Source organism: Mus caroli, chromosome 5 (genome assembly GCF_900094665.2).
Source record: "Mus caroli chromosome 5, CAROLI_EIJ_v1.1, whole genome shotgun sequence".
NCBI lineage: Eukaryota > Metazoa > Chordata > Mammalia > Rodentia > Muridae > Mus > Mus caroli.
The window spans coordinates 99,378,488-99,400,732 of record NC_034574.1 but is presented as its reverse complement, the minus strand read 5'-3'; positions in this window follow the sequence as shown (position 1 = coordinate 99,400,732).

Here is a 22,245-nt window from a genome sequence, read left to right as displayed (position 1 = left end):
GGCCTCGAACTCAGAAATCCGCCTGCCTCTGCCTCCCGAGTGCTGGGATTAAAGGCGTGCGCCACCACGCCCGGCTCGACTTTTTTTTCTTAATATTCCATATCACTGTAGGTAACCGAGAGAGTGGGAAGCAAGACCACGGATAAGGGAAATTCTGAAATACAGACAGACGCATCCTACTGGACGTCATGGTATAGCCCACGGCCTCTGAATATTGTGTTACAGAAAGAATGAGAGAGATTAAAAAGAGATGATGTCTTAGCCGGGATAAACTTGGATAAATCTTGTCGTTTCCACTTCAGAACAACTCCCCGGGGTGGCTTCATCCCACCCACTCCTGTTGCCGAGGGTCTCTCACCGCCTTTCCTTAGGAAGACCCTTCTCATTGAACGCCTTTCATTTCCTACGTCTATATACATATGTCTGTATACAGTTGGGAAACGCTGTCCTGGCGGGAATGTTTGCAGGCTGGTAGGTGTTCCCTAGCTTCCCTGCAGGGCTCTTACAGTCTGTCCACCACCTTTCTGAGAGTACTGAGAAAAAAAAAGTGGGCGGGGCCTTGTACAGGGAGGGGTTGTAGTGGAGGGGGCCCAGCCTTTCTTTCTTTCTTAGGGTACAGGCCGGAATGTGAGTGGGTAGGCAGCTGCCCCACCCCCACCTGCAGTCCGGCAGAATGGGTCTGGAGAGTCCTGCCCTGGCCCCAGCTGCTCCACACTCCCCAGATCAAACATCAGCTGACAGGCTCAACTGCTGTGTCCTGGAGGTCTTTGAAAAATGATTTTCCAGCTGTGCGAGGCTTCGCCATTGTCCTGTTTGGCCACCTTCTCTACGGCAGGCCCACTGGCAGCAGCTCATGAGGGGCAGGATGAGACAAATCAAAGCGCCCACAATAGAGCAGCTCCAACCACCATCCCTCCCCCCTCCACTGCCTGAGGTCAGATCACAAAGACCCTGCATATGGCCTGTTCTTGCTAAGCAGTCCGTTTGTAGGCCTCTAGAATTTTCTCAAGTTAGAAGAGGTGCCAGGAGAAAATTTGCAGCCCCTGAGGGTGCCCTGGGGGTGGTTAATAGCCAGGGAGGGTGACAAGAAAGGGGTGAGTTTAGTCTGTGTAGCTCCCAATTGTTTGCCTAACAGCCGGAGGTTGACCTTCAGCTCCCCCCCCCCCTGGCTACCACATGGCAGAGGCACCAGCCGGGCAGCACGTTCTGAGGGATCAGGGATAATGAAACTTGAAAATGCAAATGATTTTAATGAACACATATCTCACACTCCTCCCCAGGCTGGTCCATGGCACAAAGTCGCTTGCTTCTCTCTCTGGCACACAGGCAGTCCACAGAGACCCACCTGCACCCACCACCCCACCCCCAGTTTCCACAGAGACCCACCTGCCCCCCACGGTTTCCCTAGATGGTGGAGAGGTGTGTGTTGAGACTTGAACCTTGCTCAGGACAGTGGCCAAAAGGACTACAGACAAAGGGGGACTTGGCTTTTATGAGAACCTGACAACTAGAGTCTGGCACCCAAAAGGGACTGGGCCAGTGGCCAGGGACCTATCTGGTTGGCTTTGTGAGACCTCAGGTCTACTGTGTAGCCTGGCTTTCCTCTGCATGTGTCCAGTAGAACGGCACACAGAACTGTATGCAAGGGGCCTGGTCTTTTAGGCCTGCTTGCTGCTTAGTGGTCTGCTCAACTCATACTGGTTATGCCCTGCCTTCTAAATGCCACTTGGGAGAGACTGGAAGGGCTTGTACTATACCTCTTCAGGGTCAGCCCTGGATAACGTGATCTGTCTAATCTTGTCAGGTGTCCAACCACGTGACACTCACTCATTCTGAGTCTTCAAATTCCGAGTCCCAGCAGCTTTGAGTGATACAATCAATACTGGAGTGGAGAAGGAAAACCTTCCACACACACCCGCTATTTCCTACATCTAGATTCTCATCCTGATACCTGGCTACATTTCTTGATCCCACAAGAGGTTTTCCAGTGGGTAGGGAAGTCCCAGTGTTTGTAACCAAATGTTTGAGATAGAGTCAGCCTGTGGAAGTGCACGTGGTGGGCATAATTTTGATCTAGGTATCAACCCAAGTTAATAGAATTGTTTTGTTAAGTGATATACAAACATAGGAAGTGTCGGTACAATCATTTCATTTTGTAAAATGCCATCGTAAAGATTTCATTTTCGAGAAAAAAAATCAAATGAAAAATAAAGGCTTTGCCAAAAGGTTTAAAAACCTGCTATCAAGAATGGTGTGCCCCAAAATGTCACTGCAAGGACAAATCAGAGGTGTGTGTCACTTCAACATGGGCTTCGGAAACAAAACAGGCTAGGAACAAATAACAAGAGATAGGATAGCCACATTTTCTACAGTACAGTATACAAACTGAATTAATTAGGTGGAGACTATTATTAGACGCCGGCTTTCACCATCCATTAACTGCTGCGTGCGTCCTCACAACACAGGCTGGTACAGCTTGTTTAGAAGATGCTGTGGTTTGCATAAAGGAAAAAAAAAAAAAGAAGCTGCGGTTCTCTGACTGTCACGCAGCATTTGCCATCACTTTTAAAATCTGCATGTCCCTTTTCAAACGCTTAGGCTATTTCCCGTGAGCAGCGAGCCTAGGCAGTGAGCCTGGATTTATTCACTTCCTCTTGGAATGGGATTTGAAAGCATGGCACAACTGTTTTGTTTTGTTTCTTCCAGAAAGGAAAAACTTGATTCTGGAGCCATGGACTGTTGTCTGCCGAAAGGAACTGCTCCGAGTTTCTGTAAAGGTGGTTAACCCGCAGGCAGGAGATGCTACTTGGGACATTTTTTTGCAAATTTACATTTATGTTTGTTGATTCCATATTAAACCGAACAAGCAGGCTCGTGGAAGGTAAAGCCTTCTTTTAATTAACCCTCTTGGTGTGGGCTCATGTGATTAAAGATGACGGAGCTGCTCCTGGGGTTTCTGCTACTGAAAATACTAACAATAATCATTTGTTTTGTTTTTATATTTAAACACATTATTGCATAGCTTGGTGCAGAGATAATTACCAATTTTATCTCCTGTGTTTTTCTAATGTTCATTAATAACAATAAAGGGTTGTAGGTTAAAAACTCATTTAATTGCCTTTATGTTAATGACATTATGAATAGCCTTAGCTACAAGATTCTAATTCTGTCCAGTATCCTCTTCCTCCGGGGAGCCCCAGGAGGCTGCTCATTTTACCAGCATTACTGATTCAGAGTTTTTCCTTGCAGGTGGGTTTTTGTACATAATCAGAATTAATGCACAACACATTTCGAAAGGAATGGAGTAGAAGCACTCAGAATAAGTAATTAACTAGAGCGCCCAAGGAAATACGCCCCGGCATATTTTTTTTAGCATATTCATAAAACATTAAGAACAGTCGTAAACATGGTAGAAACAATTTCCTGGTAATGTGCTTTTTAAACTATTTTTCTGGCTCCCTTTCCCTTATCCCTTTGCATAGTGGAATTAAAAAAAAGAAAAACCTGTAAAATCTCAGGGTTGCAAATAAGACGCCCCAAATGTGGTTTGTGCTTTGGGATAACAGGAGCTTCTGGGCCACTGCCACCAAGCTGAGCAGGAGCCTGGGCACTGTTTCCTCTGCAGTCCTCGTCCCCCGTCTCCACCGTTTAATTTGCCAGACAGGAAATGGGCAAGACCAGCTTACCATATCATAGGAGTTGTGCCTCCTCCCCTGCTACCTCTGATCTAGAGCGCTGACCCCACCTGGGAGAGAATGTTTCAAGCTACTGTCCAGTTCCTCCTGTCCTGATGGAGGCTCTGGGCTGATCGTTCTTACGTTAGCAAAACCACCAAGCTCTTACCTCCAACCCAGTCATCTGGAGTCTGCTTCCCCTTGCCTGGCCCTGTGGTCATGGGGTTGGGTGAGCTCTTCCTCCTGTAAGCTTCACACCCCGACAGTGGATGCCACGGCGTAGAAGACCCTTGAGGTCCATGCTGTCAAAGAAGCCAGTCACAAAAGGATAAAGGCTGTGGGATTTCACAGACATGAAGACGAGAGAGAATGAATCAACGAGAGACGGGCAGAGTGAGGAGAAGGAGCAGTTCTTCTTTAATGGGCATGGAGTGTCAGTTTCCAACACGGAAAGACTTCATGCATTTCCTGACCAGTCTCCTGCGCACCAATCCAAGTCTTCCCCGGGGATCCAGACCTATAGCAGGCAGGTGAACCAGTGACCCATAGGGACATCTCCATACTATCTGTGGGGACCAAAGCAAAGGTACTTCCAGCCCACTTTGATGTTGGTGTCTCTTGGGTGCACCAGGGGCAGGCACAGATGTTGTACCCTTCATTGAGCCAGCACTGGGTGAGCTGTTTATGAAACCATTTTTAAAATCATGGGCCTAGAGCTAATGAGGGTGCTCAAATATGGCCTACAGTTTCAGAACAGATAGCTAACCTTGTCAAGCCTCAGTTCCCTCATCTGGGAGACAGACCACATGCAGTTTAGATGATGTTTAGCTTGGAACCCAATAAGCTCTTTACTAATCTTTACTACCAGTCAGTCATTTCTCCATGATAGTTTTCAGAGGATCCTTATTCGGGGTCTCAAACAAATGTTTGCATACCCATGTTCACAGCCCCACTGTGTACCACAGCTAAGAGGAAGAAACCTATGTCCATTGACAGATGACTGTATAATCAGAATGTGGTCTATAGTAGAATAATATTATTCAGACTCAAAAAGGAAGGACATTTCTAATGGATGCTACGGTATAGTTGACCATGGAGGACACTGTACCGTAAAATCAGCCAGTCGTGAAGGAAGAAAGGCTGCGGGTTCTCGCTGACATGATGTACCTAAAAATATCCAGAATCAACAAGAGAGAGCAGAGGGAAGGGAGGAGGGAGCTCCTGTTGGGTCTTCAGCTGGGCAGGATGAGAAAGGGATTCACAGACATGGGTAGAAGGATGCTTGGATGAAGTGTGGATGTCTTTAAGTGTGGATTCAGCCGGTTTAGGATAACAAATGTTATTTTATACGTATTACCACAGTAAAACAACTGGGGCAGTTTCGACTGTAATATATACTGTATCCTAATGTAGTGAGCAAGGGCTCATTCTCTCTGGCTGTCACCACACTTCTATGTGAGAGCACACACAGGGGAGGCTGGGCCCAGGACCGCACATGTACAACCACAGGTGACTTCACACGAAGTCTCCATAGTCCTTCTGGATGCAGGTGAGAAGAAGGCCATGGTAAGGTATGCTATGGATCTGGGTTTTCTTGTGCATTATTTTACTCGAAGGACTTCCTTAAGTTCTGATGTTTGACCTGTTTTATAGGAGAAGAAACTTGGGCCCCATGAGGTTATGCAACGAGACACGTTTTGTGTGCCAACAAATTGTGACCAGAGCCTTTGGTGTTAACCAAAAGAGAACAGAAAGGCTCAGAAACATTAAAATTATCCACAGTACAAATAATCCCCATTGGATTTTCATGTCTCTGTGAGTGTGTTGTTTCCTGGAGTCACAGACAGATGTGAGCTGCCAGGTGGGTGCTGGGAATTGAACTCAGGACCTCTGGAAGAGCAGGCAGTGCTCTTAACTGCTAGGCCATCTCTCCAGCCCTTCTGTTCTCTTTTTTTGATGCAAGTATTGAAAGTATGGCGGTGTCTGGGTTCAGGATATTTAAAATGACATCAGATGCCCAGGTGCTTTAAAGAGTGGCCTTGCCTTATGACATTCTATGGTAGAAACACAAGACCATCCCTCTTAAGATTATGGACATGTGTTTTCAAAGTATAGTTGACAAGGCCTGGCAGCAACCATTGTCCATTGGGAGGGCCCAGCCTCCCCTGTGTGAGCTCTCACATAGAAGCGTGGTCACAGCCAGAGAGAATGAGCCCTTGCTCACTACATTAGGATACAGTATATATTATGTATATATATACATAATATATATATTATGCCCCAGTTGTTTTACTGTGGTAATATGTATAAACATTTGATAAAAAAAATGTATATCCCAAAGTACAGAGTATAAACTATCATTTCCTTATATTATAGATTTGTATAACATATAAAAATTTGTAAGATGCTTCTACACACATTTGGCCTCACAATGACTTGATAGAGTGATACTGGAGTCTCATTAGAAGATGGGGAGGTTTCATTTCTTCCAAGCAAGTTCTAACAGAGTCCAACCCTGCCCAGAGCCCACAGTCAGATAAGATCCAGTTTGTTCTAGGTGTGTGACCAAGCACCCTGAGCTTCTGAGACATCCAGTAGATAAAAGAGCTTACTGCCAAGGCTTACAGCTTGAGTTCAGTCCCAGGGACCACATGATAGAATGAGAGAACTGGGGACTGGAGAGATGGCTCAGAGGTTAAGAGCCCTGACTGCTTGCTCTTCCAAAGGTCCTGAGTTCAATTCCCAGCAACCACATGGTGGCTCACAACCATCTGTAATGGGATCTGATGCCCTATTCTGGTGTGTATGAAGACTGCTACAGTGTACTCATATAAATGAAATAAATCATTTAAAAACAAAACAAAAACCAAAAGAGAACGAGAGAACTGGTTCCCACAGGAGAGAACTGATTCCCACAAATTTTCTTCTGGTATGCACACATTCCTCTCAGTTGCCCCACATGTAAATTTTAGAAATGTAAGAAGAAATTTAAAAAGAGAGATAATGAGAGCGAAAACCTTTGCTGACACCAAGTCATTTGTCGGTGGATCTGACCCAAGCTCTAAGGTCTTTGAGCTGGTAATGTCAGAATGGCTTAGGGGTTAAAAATTCAGCCCACATGTGTTACGAGCGGTGGTAACACATGCCTTTAACCCCAACACTCAAGAGGCAGAGGCAGGCTGATCTCTGTGAGTTTGAAGCCAGCTTGATCTTTGTAGTGGGTTCCAGGTCAAGCAGGGCAATATAGTGAGACCTATTTCTAAAACAAACAAACAAATAAACACACACAAACAAACAAAACAAAACCAACAACAAAACTCAGCCTGTCAGACCTCACTCAGAACTAATGAGTCAGAATCTGTCTTTTAAAAAAGCTTCAGGCCTAGGTGTGTAGGTGGGTGGCTCAGGGGTAAAATGTTACTGCACAAGCCTGAAGGTCTAAGTCTGGATCCCCAGTACTCAAGGATAAGTTGGGGACTTTGTCTACGTCTCATAACCCCAGTGTTCAAGAAGCAGAGAGACGTGGATTCCAGTCTCTCCGACTGTCATCCTAGAAGAAACAGCTAACTCCAAGTTCAGTGAAAGACTGTGTCGAAACTAAGGGAAAGAACACGTGTGCACGTGCGAGAGCCTGTACACACACACACAAACACACAGACACACACACACACACACCTGATGACCATATGCACCAAGTTACTCTTCTCTGAATCCAGACTCCAGGACTTAGGGTAGGCCCACCTCAGACCTGCCCACTATTAATGTCAGCCCATGAGAGGCACCTCAGTATGTCACCCCACAACCGTGCCCCTGTGTCATTTGGAGAATTTTCTCTTGTCCATCTCCCTACTGAAGAAGACTCCCTATGCCCCTGAAGTTCATCGCCAGCACAGCCTTGCCCTTCTTCGTTGGAAAAGGCAAGAACCATGTTTGAAAGATACCCTGAAGGCTAGGGTTTGCAGCCCCATTTGTTCCTCAGTCTACGGGGAGTGGGGACATTGTTCTGTGTAATTATTTAAGTGAAAATAACATAAACAATGAGGAAAGAACTTTGTATATCAAGTGCTTCTAATTAAATGAGAAATAATAGGTGGAGGAGAAAGCATACAGTCAGGAGGAGAGAGAGAGAGAGAGAGAGAGAGAGAGAGAGAGAGAGAGAGAGAGAGGAGAGAGAGAGAAACTTCCTGCCAGGGAAGACCAGCAGACAATGGGACAGTTTTCCTAGTGGGATAATTATCACACCCAGACTAGATTGTCCAAGGCAAGATAAGCACCAGCAAAGTGTAATGTGCTCCCAGTCCTATTATCAATGATGCTTTCAGACAGCGGCTCTGGGTCACGGATTTTGAATATACTAAATGCTTAATTCAGTGGTGCCCTCTCACCTCCAAGAGCTCGAGCTAAGAGAAAAATATGTGCACTGGTCCCGTGTTCCCCGACTTAACTCTTCAGTGAAATATCCTAGGAATAAAAGCGAGGAGGAGGGAGAAGTGCTAACTCTGGGTCTTTCCCACCCCAGGGCTATTTCCATTTCAAACAGCAGCAAGAGAGACAATGTGGTCATCAAAAGGGCTGTGAGGATCATCTCCCGCCCCTGCCTTAGTTTCCATGATGGCGAACTTTCATAAGGAGATCTTGATTTACAAGCTGCCCTGTTGTTGAAACAACTTGCTTCCTCATTAGTCAGACCCAGCCTGTAGTTATGTTTTGAGAGGGGGCGGGGACAGTGGAAAAAGACACGTGCAGAGAATTTTTTGTTTGTCCTCAGAAGATCTAGGGCCTAAATAAAAAACAAAAACAAACAAAACAAAGCAAAAAGCAAGTCTCTAAAAAGCTAAGAGCTCGTGAGCTGTACACATAACACATAACAGAACAACATCCTTAGGAGTTCAGACACAAGCGCATAAACAAATCTCGATTCAATTCTGCCCACCGCAAACCTGTAAGCAAACTCGATGCCTGGTGCTGACTCAGAGAGACTCCTGGTAGACACTGGCCGCTTTTGCTACAAAATGGATGGCTTCTATCAGAAGCCAAAAAGCATTCCCAGCTTTACTCGCGTTTATCACGTCCCTCTTACGGGACTGAGGAAGCCTGAGGATGGTGAGCTGGAGTCTGTTTCTTGTCTTCAAGGAGCTTTCCCATTAAGTGGGGGTCATATGGTACAGGAGCGTGAAATATTAGAGAGTAGAGACCATGAAGGAAGTCTGATGAAAGGCAGACGGACAGATGAGAGGCCAGGAGGAAGGCATGGGACAGTGAGAAAGGCTTCAAGGAAAGACCAGGATGTGAGAATGCCCTGGAGCACAGAAACGTTTTGGAAAGAGGGATGGGTTGCACAGCAACGAAATCTTACAAAATCTGCCATCAGTTATCTGACCAGCCAATGTTTGGGAGCCTGTGCTGGTCCATCCACAAAGACAGACAAAGCCAACAAACAGGCTGTGTCTTTGTATCTCTCAGATTTAATATTCATTCATTCAGTCAGTCAGTCATGGTTTTTGAACACAAAAGTTATACCAAACACTAGAAACACACACACAAGAAGAATCATGTTTTAATTGTTGTTCTGAGACAGGGTGTCACTATGTCGCTCTGGCTGTCCTGGAACTCACTCTGTAGACCAGGCTGGCCTCAAACTTACAGAGATCCACCTGCCTTTGTCCCCAAAGTGCTGGATCTAAGGGTGTGCGCCACCAACACCCCACTGAAAAATCTTGATCTTAAAAGACTTATTCATATTCGCATTCTGAAATAAACATGTAAATTACAATATATATTTATTAACAGGAAACAGGGAAGGGAATGGGAAAGGGAATGTGTGATAATTCACAGAGTAGCTGGAAAAGTCTCCCTAGGAGACAGGAACGTTGGCCTCCTGAAGGGCAAATGCAGACTCCAAGGTGAGACTGCATTTCCCACTTGAAAACAAGGCTGTGGCTCCTGCATAGACCCAAAGCAAAGCAGCACAGCCGTGCAATGACAGAGAAACAAGGAGAGCCCAACACCGGTGAGCACACCTGCAAAGGCGACAGACTGGAGGGATGTTAGCATTATGACTGGCGTTTACAAGCTGCCATGATCTGATGTGCATTAGACAGGTTCAACGTGTGTTCCATGACTGGGGCTGCGACGTTGCCATGGGTTGAACCTCCCACGAGTCTTGGCTTAAAAGCCCAAAGGCAGGGCTGACAAGATGGCTCAGTGGATGAGTGTGCTCACTACTGATGACCTGAGTTCCATCCCCAGCAGCTACCTGGTGGAGGGAGAGAACGAACTCACGCAGGTCGTCTTCTGACCTGCACACATGCTCCACCCCATAAACACACACAAATAAATAAATAAATCTGAAAAAAAAAAACCCCACAAAGTAAAGTACCATTTGGTAAGATTATATTGTTTAGTAAAAATCCACGAAGTAGGTTTTCACGTAATTGCCTCACACTGGAACTTTTGCCTTGGGACCGCCCCCTGAATAATACCATATTATAGTCTAACACCACTAAAGCAAGTGACAGTGTGTTGCTACAGGTCTATTAACTTGAAATATTGAACCAAGTTAGTCAAAAGCTTTCTGGGTTTTATTTGTCTGTGTGTGTGTGAGTGTGTGTATGTGTGTGTGTGTGTGAGTGTGTGTGTAAAATAGTTAACATGATTGGTGGCCAAAAAACAAATGCCACGGTAGCCTTATGTTAAAAAACAACAACAACAACAACAAAAACCCTTTGTTTCAACATGGAGCTGTTTTTTCAATAATTTGTGGCAACATCTGGTAGCAGACTCAGATGTGACTTGCTCGTTTTCTTAACCGGAGTTGGTAGGAAGTAGACATCTAGTATGCAAATAATTCTTCAGTCTCCTCATGTGTGTGTGTGTGTGTGTGTGTGTGTGAGAGAGAGAGAGAGAGAGAGAGAATAATTATTAATATGCATGGATAAACAGGACTTTCTTCAAATTCTTGATTCTTGGACCTTTCTGTGGAAAAGACTCTTGGGACACGGCTGAGGAGAAAGTGACTTTTCCTTCAAGATACATTCATTGGCAATATTCTTAGTCATGCCAATAAAAATGAAAAGGAGACAGGGAGCCAGGCAACAGCAGAGTGGTTAGTATGGGACTATTACCAAGGCAGAAATGAGGCCAAAGAGATGATAAATGTGTGCCTCTCGCCCACTCCATCAGCTGGAGCCTGACCTGGACCCTCTTCCCCATCTGAGCTCCAAGCAAACCACCATTTTTCACAGTAGCACTTAATAGTGGACATTAACTTAGCCCTCCCCAAAAGGGCTGACCCTCCGTGCTGCTCCAAACTGTAATCAGTTGCTCACTCGGTAATTTGATCAAATAGCATGTACCTTTTCCAGCCACTTATTGGCCAATTAAGTCAAGTTCTCACCGAGGGGGTCCAGCTGGCTTCAAGTTCCCTCAGATGAACTGATTGAAGATATTGTGCAATCTATGAACCCAGTTTAATGATCTAGGTGATAATACTTGTAATTCTTCTCAGTCAGGGGAATTTGCTGCAGCTGTTGCCTGCAAATCCGTGTTCTGATACACTGAAGTATCAGAACCGCATTAATCCGCCCTCCGCTCCACAGCAAGGCCTGCGTGGTGGAAAGGGAAATTTAAAATTCACTCGGCATAGCCAAGTGGAGACAATGTTTCTGTGGATGTGTTTATACTTTGTCTCCTAGTGGATGCTCTCTTTAGAGGTGGAATGTGAGGGAGAGCACGTGATTGATAACTACCAGGAAATGCAAATAAGTGTTCTTTCAATATTACCGAGCAAACCGCACATCAAACGTTTGAGATAGGAAAAGGCGCTGCTTTCAGGCACAAACATGGTATTTTCTAAAATATCGGGGTGGGGCTCTGAGGACTAAAGTCATTATTTTTGTATGAAGTGTTACATGGAAGACATAAATAGTAAGAGTTTCTGCTCCTACCCCCTGGACTCACTGCATTGAAGTGATAATGAAGAAATGTCACACGGTGACATGGGCCTTGAATGCCTCTCCAAACACTTTCCCCGCACAGTGACATGTTTTTAAAAAATAATCATTAAATAATTTGCTTGCTTGCTTCCCTGTGTGTGCATTTGTCCCCTAAACTGCCGGAACCTTAATCCTCCTCCCTGTGAAGGAAACACTGTAAACAACACTCAGGAGGCTTTGGTGACTGCTGCAAATTCAGAATCCTTCCAAGCACCGTCCTACAGTGAGTCTGTGAAGCTGGTCTGCAAACTGAAGCGCTGGTTTTGGTTTTCCTATGCAAGTGGCAAGTGTGTTCCTAATTAAAGCTGTGCTGCGAATGCTGTCCCTCCTTCTGGATCTTTCCTTTTCAGTCAGAGATGTAATCGGATGTGGCTTTGGGAATCTGAGACTTGCAGGGAATGGCTGGCACTTTGGGTGAGAACTTGAATTCTTTCCAATGAAGCAGGAAAAACGAGACTGTTTCCAAATTGAGAACAGCAAAGCTTACCTGGACCCCGACTCATTTCATCCAGTTTAACCAAGACAGAGGCTGATACTAAAAGGAATGCCTTTTCTAAGCAGAATGATCAAAGCCGGGTAGGACTTTGGGGTCTAGTACGTGACTAGTTCAGTGTTCTTTGAGAACAAAGCACAAATGTGTCATCGTAAAGAGAGGCCTTGCTGGTTAGCATAACTTAAAATTTTCTAACTACTTTAAACAGAATGTATTATCCAAGTGAGATTAGATTAGAAATGTGTTACACTTTTTATCACTGTGAAACAAATAATAAGTTAAAAAAGGAAGGCTCCATTTGGGCTCACAGTTTTAAAGGTCCCAGTCCCTGGTTGGCTGGCTCTATTGTTTCTGGGCCATAGTGAGGCAGAGTGTACTGGCTGGTTTTGTGTGTCAACTTGACACAGGCTGGAGTTATCACAGAGAAAGGAGCCTCCCTTGAGAAAATGTCCCCATGAGATCCAGCTGTAAGGCATTTTCTCAATTAGTGATCAAGGGGGAAAGGCCCCTTGTGTGTGGGACCATCCCTGGGCTGGTAGTCTTGGGTTCTATAAGAAAGTAAGCTGAGCAAGCCAGGGGAAGCAAGCCAGTAAGTAACATCCCTCCATGGCCTCTGCATCAGCTCCTGCTTTCTGACTTGCTTGAGTTCCAGTCCTGACTTCCTTTGGTGATGAACAGCAGTATGGAAGTGTAAGCCGAATAAACCCTTTCCTCCCCAGCTTGCTTCTTGGTCCTGATGTGTGTGCAGGAACAGAAACCTGACTAAGGCAGAGCGGCATGGTGGAATGTGGCTGAGCTGCTTACCCTCTGACAGTCAGGAAGCTACAGAGCAGGACAAAAATGAGTGAGGGTAGGATATGGCCCCTAGAGCATCCCCACCAGTAGCCTGGTTCTTCCTATGAGGTCCAACTTCTGAAGGCTTTTATCACCCCCTCAATGATGCGGTGGAATCATGAATACATTAGTGAATCAGTCCACTGCTTAGTCAGAGGCCTCATGTTCTAATGATTTCTACTGGCTGTGGAGCAAGCCTTCAGCCCAGGAGTCTTTGGGTGACACTTCCAAACCACAGCAAAAATACTTCTCGCATGCTGTACCCTGTTCTAAAGACCCCACATGGACTCAGACACTGACTTGCCACACTCTATAAAATCCATGCTTCCATTTCCAAGACCAGAGAGGGTAAGTAACGTGTCAGAATTATATAGTTCCTCAGAGTCAGTTGCAAGGTCCAATCAAGCAGGCTGAACCTAGGCTGTGTTCTTATTGGCTTCCTCAGACTGCCTCTCTGGCTTCTCCTGAGCACAAAGCTCTCAGGCACCTCTGTCTAGCTTTCCAGCATGCCCCCATGTTACCATCTCAGGTGAAGAACCGCTGGTCCCAGCATGGTGACACACAGTATCAATCCCAGCCCTCAGAAGGAGAGACAGGAGAATCTTGGTACGTTGGAGGCCAGACACTGGTCTACATAGAAAGTTCCAGATCAGCTAGGGCCTACCCCTGACCCCAAAATTACTGATGTGAAGGGCAATCGGCTCCATAACAAACAGACACGGCAGGCTCCTGTCCTTTGCTTTAGGTGGTCTTAGCTCTGTGATCGAGGACCTATCTAACATCTCGAGAGCTCCAAGTACAACAGACATTTACTTCTGAATCATCAAAATGTTAGCAAAGTGTCAAAAACATGGAGATTCTGATTTAAAACAAAACAGGTCAATATCAAAAATTACTAAATGTCAAATTCACACCTCCAGAGTTCTGAATTCCTTCAGGCTCATCTTGCCTCATTGAAACAGATTTTTCCCAACATGTATTCATGTAACTCTTGGTGTCAAACAGTCTATTTTATCTAAATCTAGTACCATAATAATTATTGAAAATACCCTGTCTGAGAAGAAATAGTGTAGAAGTGGTGACTAGGGAAGGGAGGGGCACATAAGGACACACATTGTGTGTCACGTAAGGACAGGGACACGTTCTGAGAAATGAGCCTGCAGGTGACTTGGGCATCCTAGACCATGCATACAGAGATGTAGACGATGGGACTCAAAACCCTGACTCGGCCTCTGTTGACCGCTAAGAGGGAGGGATATGCTGAGGTGTAGCAGCCCGCTGCTTTAGAGAAGTCTTCACATGGAGACGTATGCGCTAAAGCGATGAGCAGAGGCACAGTGCCGTGCAGGCTCGCTCTTTACTATCTACTGAGCATTATGTAACATGTTTAGTTGTAGGGCAGCGGCATCTTCACATGCTGAGCATCAGAGGTTATGTCCACAAATGCACATGAGCTGCTCTAAGCTGCTGTGACCTCAGAAGGGACAGAACTTCTCGGCTCCACCCCACTCTCCTGAGACCATAATATTATACTGCCCATCTGTGAGTGGATGTCACGGGTAGACACATGACTATCCCATGTGAAGAGTATCTGTGACTTTGTCTCAACTCTACAGATGAGACAGGCTAAGGTCACCTAGCAGCTCTTACTTCTACTGCTGTGGCATCTCTCCCAAGGAAGAAACATGTCACATGACGTTGTTCCCATTCAGCATCTGTCTGAATATGTGTGGTCTGGATGAGCATCTCAATGGTGTAGAATACATTTCTGATTCTGAAGCTGAGGTCTTTGTACACGTAGCACATAGGCTCCACCATCAAGCTACACCTCTAGCCATGGTTACAACCTCTTTTCTTAACAAAAATTTAAATCGTTTATTCAACTATATGAGTATATATATGCATATGTGTGTGCCTGTGCCCAGATCCTATAAAAAAGAGAGTTATTATTGGCTGTGAGCCACCACGGAGTGCTGGGAATTGAACCAGGGTCCCCTATAAGAGCAGTAAGTGCTGTAACCCCTTGAGCCATCTCTCCTGCCCCATAGAGCCTATCATACTCTCTGAACTTGAATAATTAAAATTAATTAATGCACATATTATTGCTCATCTGGTTTTGATTTTTTCCCAACATTTTATAAGGTTAAGGGACATAGTGTGGCATTGACTGCGGCATCTCCAGTTATTTGTCACATGTACATTGTGATGATTAATCGTATTTGTCAATTTGGTAGAATAGAGAATCACCAAAAGGATGGCCCAGGGTTTATCTGTGAAGGCTTTTCCAGAGAATGTGTGGTGATTGGAATGGAAATGGCCCCATAGGTTCATATGTTTGAATGCTTAGTCCCTAGTTTGTGGACATGCTTGGGAAGGGTTAGGAGGCTTGGCCTTGCTAGAGAACGTGTGTCATTTGGAGGGGGGAGGCTTTGAGGTTTCAAAAGCCCATGCCATTTCCAGTTGGCTTTCTCTGCCTCATGCTTGTGGATCAGATGTAAGTGCTTAGCTACTGCTCCAGCACCATGCCTGCCTGTCTGTCTGTCTGTCTGCCTGTCTGCCTGCTGCCATGATGGTCATGGATTCTAACCTCTGAAACTGTAAACCCCCATTAGATGCTTTCCTCTATAGATTGCCTTGCTTACAGTAGTCATGGTGTGTAGTGATCCATACTATCTAGGTGTACAGTATAGCCCATTATATTCACACAATAGTAGCATTGTCCAGCGATGTATTTCCTAGAACATACCTTTGTCATCAGATCATGGATGACATAACTTCCTATACTCTAAGTAATTTTCAATTAACCTAGGTTTAAAAAAAAATCTGTCCAGTATTGTCTGATAAGTTTTAATTTTGATGCTACAAAGTTTTTTTGTGTGTATACTGAGAAAAGGAACATAGTCTATGCTTTGCTTTGATAGTCACATATTTTCCGTTTTAATTTTCTCATTTGCTAGGTGTTAATATCAAGTCCATTATTACCAAACATATTAGGAATATTAATGGTTTTTAAGAGGTTTGGATGGGCATGGTGGCACCTGTGTAATCTTAACTACTTGGGAGGAAATTACATTTGTATCCATCACAGCAACATAGTAAGATTCTGTGTAAAAATAAAGTTTCATGAAGGCTGGAGTGTAGGTCAGTGGTGCCAGCTTATTCCCCTTAACACAAAGAAGTATGAAGAGGTCATAGTGTCAAAAAAAAAAAAAAAAACCAAACCAAAAAACAAAAAAACTCTTGCTCTTAATTTGTTGAAAGCCCACAGAAAGGATATACGTGTACAGAGAAAGGAAAGCTTATATGCTGAGTGACAGAAGGGAAGGGTGTCAGGGATGTCATGGTTTGGATGATTTCAGTATGTCCTCACAGGTTTGTGTGTGGGAATTTTGATCCTGGTGTGGCCATATCAAAAGGTGGTCTATATTTATGAGGTGAACATAATAGGATTAGGTCTCAAGGACACGACCCTCAGATGAGAGTGGGTGAGCATCGTTATATCAGGTTAGTCGTTGAGTCAGCTGGTTGTTATACAACAAGGCCATCCCATGCACTTGACACCTCTGTGGCACTGACTGAATTTCCTGGTCACCAGAATCATGAATCACATGAGCATCGTCTCCTTCTAAACTGTTCTTGGATATTTTGTTACAGCAACACAGTGGGGACCAACATAAGGAACGAGTGATTCCAGAGGGAAGAAGCACTTCTGTCCAAACTAAGATGACCATGAACACAAAGACAAAATATGCAAAGAAGACACTGGGGCAGCTGTGTCCCCGAGAGGATTAGACACCGGCCATGGTGGGACACGTGATGTGCTCTGATTTGAAAGACTTGGTGAACATCATCTTCAAATGGGAGCCATAGTTCTGACCCACACTTCCTAGAACAGGAAGTTTTATGTCCCATAAAACTCAGCAGGTCACGCTCCATAGAGGGACTTTTGAAGATCTCACCATGCCATGGGTGGTGCATGTTACGTTACAATGTTTTTCTACTTGGGGAATATCTTGGCATTCATTTTGGTTAAAAAAAGAAAGGAGGAAGGAAGGAAGAAAAGCAAAAAGGCAAAATGTTGGGTTTTTTTTTTTTTGGACAAAATATTTTTCTTCTTCCATTTGACAATTAAGAGTTTAGAGGGAGGCAAGGAAAGGGAGAAATATTGTAATTATATGATAATCCCCAAATTAAAAAAAAAAGAAAAAAATTTAAAAAGTTTTTTTTTGAGAACTCAGGTTGTCATCCACCATGGTCAAGTTTGGGCATTTCTAGGGGTCAACAATCTGCCCTTCAGTTACCACCTACAAAGCTGTTTACCCCATACACGTCACCATACAAGAAAATCCATGCGGACCTAGAAATCCATGTCCTTGTCATGCTGAGGACAAGAGCCAATGCATGAGGCAGGTGAGACGGACCAGGGGGACTTGTCATGAGTTTGACTCCTGGAACCCACACAAAGGTGGAAGGGGAGAAATGATTCCACACAGAGTTGTCTCCAACCTCCATGTGGGTGGTCACAGCACTCTTGCCTTCCCCCACCCCAAATCTGTCTCTCTCTCTCTCCTCTCTCTCTCTCTCTCTCTCTCTCTCTCTCTCTCTCTCTCTCTCTCTCACACACACACACACACACACACACAAACACATACAAACACACAGACATACAGGATATACACACAAACACACAGACACACATAGACAAACACAAACACACACACACACAAACACACACAAACACATACACACACAGACACACAGACACACACACATAAATACAAACACACACAGAGACACACACACAAATGTACACAGATACACAAACACATACAGAGACACATACAGACATACAGACGTGCACACACCAACAGCTATTTTATAAGGTGCCTTGTACTGAGCATTCCTTTTTCTAAGAACTTTCCTCACACGAGGCCACTCTTATGAAGTACTCCAATATTATTTAACTGTCACCTTGTATTGAACTCCATGGAGGCCACTGGGTTCATGACAGACTCAGAAGACCAGCATGATGGTGAACTCAAAGTTTTCCTAAAACAAAAGAAAACAAATCATCTCAGGGACATTGTGCTTAAAGAATCAGAAAAGTGAGTCTGTTCTGAGCCTCTCATGAAAGCGGCCATCCTGATAGACATCTAACCACAAGGATAGCGAAACCTTCCTGAATGGAAAGATCAGGGATTTTAACAGAACCTTTATAAGCAGATGGGGCACGGGGAGGTGTTAGTAGTGGAGATAGGATACCTTTCTCAAGTAGTAAGTTTTGACCAATGAAAGTTCAAAGATCTCCCAACATAAAAGAGAAGCAGAGGGAGAGAAAGCAAAGGGTAAAACCTGTGGACATCACGCAAGAAAGGTCCAGGGCCCACTGTGCCCTTGGCTGGGGCACATGCAGTTCTAAGTGGAGAAGCAGAATTTCATGGATTTGTGGGAGGCAGCTTACTGGCGGGGTGCCACACATCACACAACAGTATGGATTAAAGACACCCCAGGTAGGTAGTCACCAGTGGGGTGTGTGTGTGTGTGTGTGTGTGTGTGTGTGTGTGTGAGACAAACACAGTTTAAGACCCAGAAAAATCCTTATCCCCTCTAAATAGCCACACAGTTAAATCAAGGAAGGTTTGTGGATTTCACAACCATCTACTTAAGAAACAGGCAGTGCCCTGGAGTTTTAGGGAGGATTTGATAGGCAGAAGTACCTTCCAGTAGGAAAAAGACAAGCCAGTTTGTGACAGTCTTCCCATCGGATAGGACAAAAAGTCTGTGGACATCTTGCATAGTAAAGTATCACTTCTCAGGAGCACCACACATTCCCTTGCTTCTCTGTGTGTTTGAGTTTGAGCCCCACAACTCTCCTAAATCTTACCAGCATCCTGATTACTAGGAGGAGAGAGACTGTTCCATAACTCTTAGTGCTGCTAAGGACTTGCATGCTATTTTAGTCAGGGTTTCTATTCCTGCACAAAACACCATGACCAAGAAGCAAGTTGGGGAGGAAAGGGTTTATTCAGCTTACACTTCCACATTGCAGTTCATCACCAAAGAAAGTCAGGACTGGAACTTAAGCAGGTCAGGAAGCAGGAGCTGGTGCAGAGGCCATGGAGGGATGTTACTTACTGGCTTGCTCCCCCTGGCTTGCTCAGCTTGCTTTCTTATAGAACCCAGGACTACCAGCCCAGGGATGGCACCACCCACAATGGGCTGGACCCTCTCACCCTTGGTCACTAATTGAGAAAATGCCTTACAGCTGGATCTCATGGGGACATTTTCTCAAGGGAGGCTCCTTTCTCTGTGATAACTCCAGCCTGTGTCAAGTTGACACACAAAACCAGCCAATACACATGCCTAGCCTCCAGGCTAGGAGCACTGATGCCTGAGCAGACTCTGAATGCTGGTACTGACACAGAGTTTCAGTTTTATGAAAAATGCTTAATAAAATACAATTCAAATGTGCAAAACTTGCCATCAAACCTCCCTCTATTTAGATGATTTGAAAGTCACCTAAGAGGTGACGAGAACAATGTGGTAGATGAAGAGAAAGGTTTACTGTATGGAAGACAGGCCAGCCCTCTGCATCCCAGGTCATGTGTTTATCTGTGCACAGGGTGCATTTGACTTTGTTATTAGACAAGGTGGTTTCAACTGTTTGCATCGAAGACATTTCAAAGATGGTAAACACCCTCCAACTTGTCTTAGAGATGAAGGTGAAATGAGGTGTTGATCTTGAAATCGTGTTTGGACTCATGGCGGGGGAATGCTGTCTAAATGCTGTTAATTCCATCTAATTTAAAACACAATAAAGCACCGCAAAAGTTTACTGAAGTAAGGAAAGAACGTGGGTCAGAGCTGGAGGGACATTCAGTTGGGTAGCTGGGTATTCACACTGCACATTCTCAGTAGGAGTCGTTGCTTGTCACTGATAGAGCTGCCAAAAGTTAACAAAACAATTCAAAGAGAAAGTTTGGCTGCTTCATTTTTAAAGCAATTAAAGTAATTGATGTGTTGTTGTTGGTATTCTACTAGGGACTGAACTTTAAGACTTGTTCATACTAGATGAGTGCTCCCCAACTGAGCCACCTGGGGCGGGGAGGGGAAGTGTTTATTTTTCGTTGTTCATTGTTAAGGCAGGGTCTCATGTGGGCCAGGCACATCTCCAATTCTGTGCAGCAGAGGCTGGCCTTGAACACCCGAACCTCTGCCTCCCAACTCTCTCTTTTCAATTTTTGAGAAAGGTTCCAGACTTTGAAGCTGAGATCCTTATCCTCAGACCTCAGTAACTAGGATTACAGGCCTGTGCCAGCAGACCCAGTCATGAAAAGACATTATAAAACAATTTAGCAAAATAGCTTATTTATATTCAGACCAACTATAAAAATCTGTTGCGCACTATCCAACAAGCCAGCCATAATGGCTTGGTCTGTAATCTCAGATTTCTGTGGGGTGAAGGAAGAAGGTTGCAGTGAGTTCAAGGCTACATGGGCTAACCTAATGAGTTTAGGGTAGCCTGGGGTACAGAGCCAGACTGCCTCAGCCAATCAACAAAAAGAATATACCAAACAATTAATGAAATTAATAGTCCAATAATATATGAAGATATTAGAACAGAAACATGTTTACCTGACTATCAAGGCCACAGGAAAGCACAGACATACACAGATGTACACACAGACACAAACACACACATATACATGCTCAGAGACACAGAGACACACATACCAAATAAATTTAATTTTAGAATATTAATTTTTATTAAAAATTATTTTTTATTAAAAAATAAAACTGCCAAATCAACCTTTAAGAAGATATTTTTTTTTAACCAAAAACTCCAGTCACTGGGACTAAAGATGGCTCAGTGATTATGGACATTGGCTGCTCTTGAAGAAAGCTGGGATTTGGTTCTTAGCACACAATGACAGGTCACAGCTGTCTACAACTAGTTCCAGGGATCCAATGTCCTCTGAGGAGTTCCCTGAGCATCAGGGACACATGTTGTGCACATATGCACATACATGCAAAGCAGCCATACATGTAAAATAAAGATAAATAAACCCATCTTTTAAAAATTGTATAAATTTTTCTCTGTTGCTCACTCCTAAGCAAAATGAATTTTTTTCCAAATTGAAATTAAGCGTGTGTCAACTTAAGATAAAACAGTGATTGTCATTGAAGCCAACAGAACACACGTAAAAATCTTAGCCCTAGCAATGCAATTGGGTATTTTGATTTTTTAAGAACGAAGACAAGTTAATTTTATGTAATAAATATATGATAGCCACTGAATTATGCATGCCTTTGTTGCTTATCCAAGTATCGTCAGCTTGTCAGCAGAGCCCTCAGACATGCTCAATAATAATTAGTGCAATCATCCTTGATATTGTGCTGAGTGTCAGTCACACACAAAACATAGCTCTATACACATCTCTGCAGTCTGATTGTGATGAATATTTATTTGTCAAGGTAGAAAGATAGAACATAATTGAGCAGTCTTTATCCTTATTTATAACTTCTAAATATTTAGACATATAATCCAAATGCCCTCTGTTTGTTCTCTCGCCTTGGGTCCCAAAAGTGTTAGGATGAAGTTCTCTGAGTGGAAGGAAAATGGAGACCACCTTGGGCCTGCCCTCACTGGAGCTGGAGAGTTCCTCTATGGAAGGGAGGCAGGAGAGAGGCCTTTGAGCATGCCCAGTAGGGTTTCACACACCTTCCCCTTTCTCGTACCCAGCAGGAGATGCACACACATCCTCTTCACATTCTCTCTGATGGCCAACAATCTTTAACAAGAGGATAAACCTCTCCAGTAACATTTTAAAATGCACAGTTACGGTGACACCTTAATGTGAGTGACTTGTAGTTGGTGTGTAATTAGTTTTCCAATTCATTAACCTCTGGAATTATCACTAAGGAAGAGTGTGCTTGTAATTCACTGGGGGAGGTCTTCCTTGTCCCTTCATGGTTCCAATGTTTGGCTTGGAAAGGGGCAAAGAGGGAAGTTGGCAGATCTCTCCAACCTGAAGAGTGGAGGGTATGGTGGATGGTTGCTAAGGCTGAGCTCAAAGTTGCTAACTCCTCAGAGGGGCAAGAATGGGCTGGATCCAGGCTTGCTCTGCTCAGCATGCAACATGTCTCAGGGCTGGGGGAGCAAGCTCAAGGAACTATGAGTTTCTTCTTCTCTCTCTTCTTTTCCTCTTTCTCTTCTTTTTCTCTTTCTCTCCTCCCCTCCCCTCCCCTC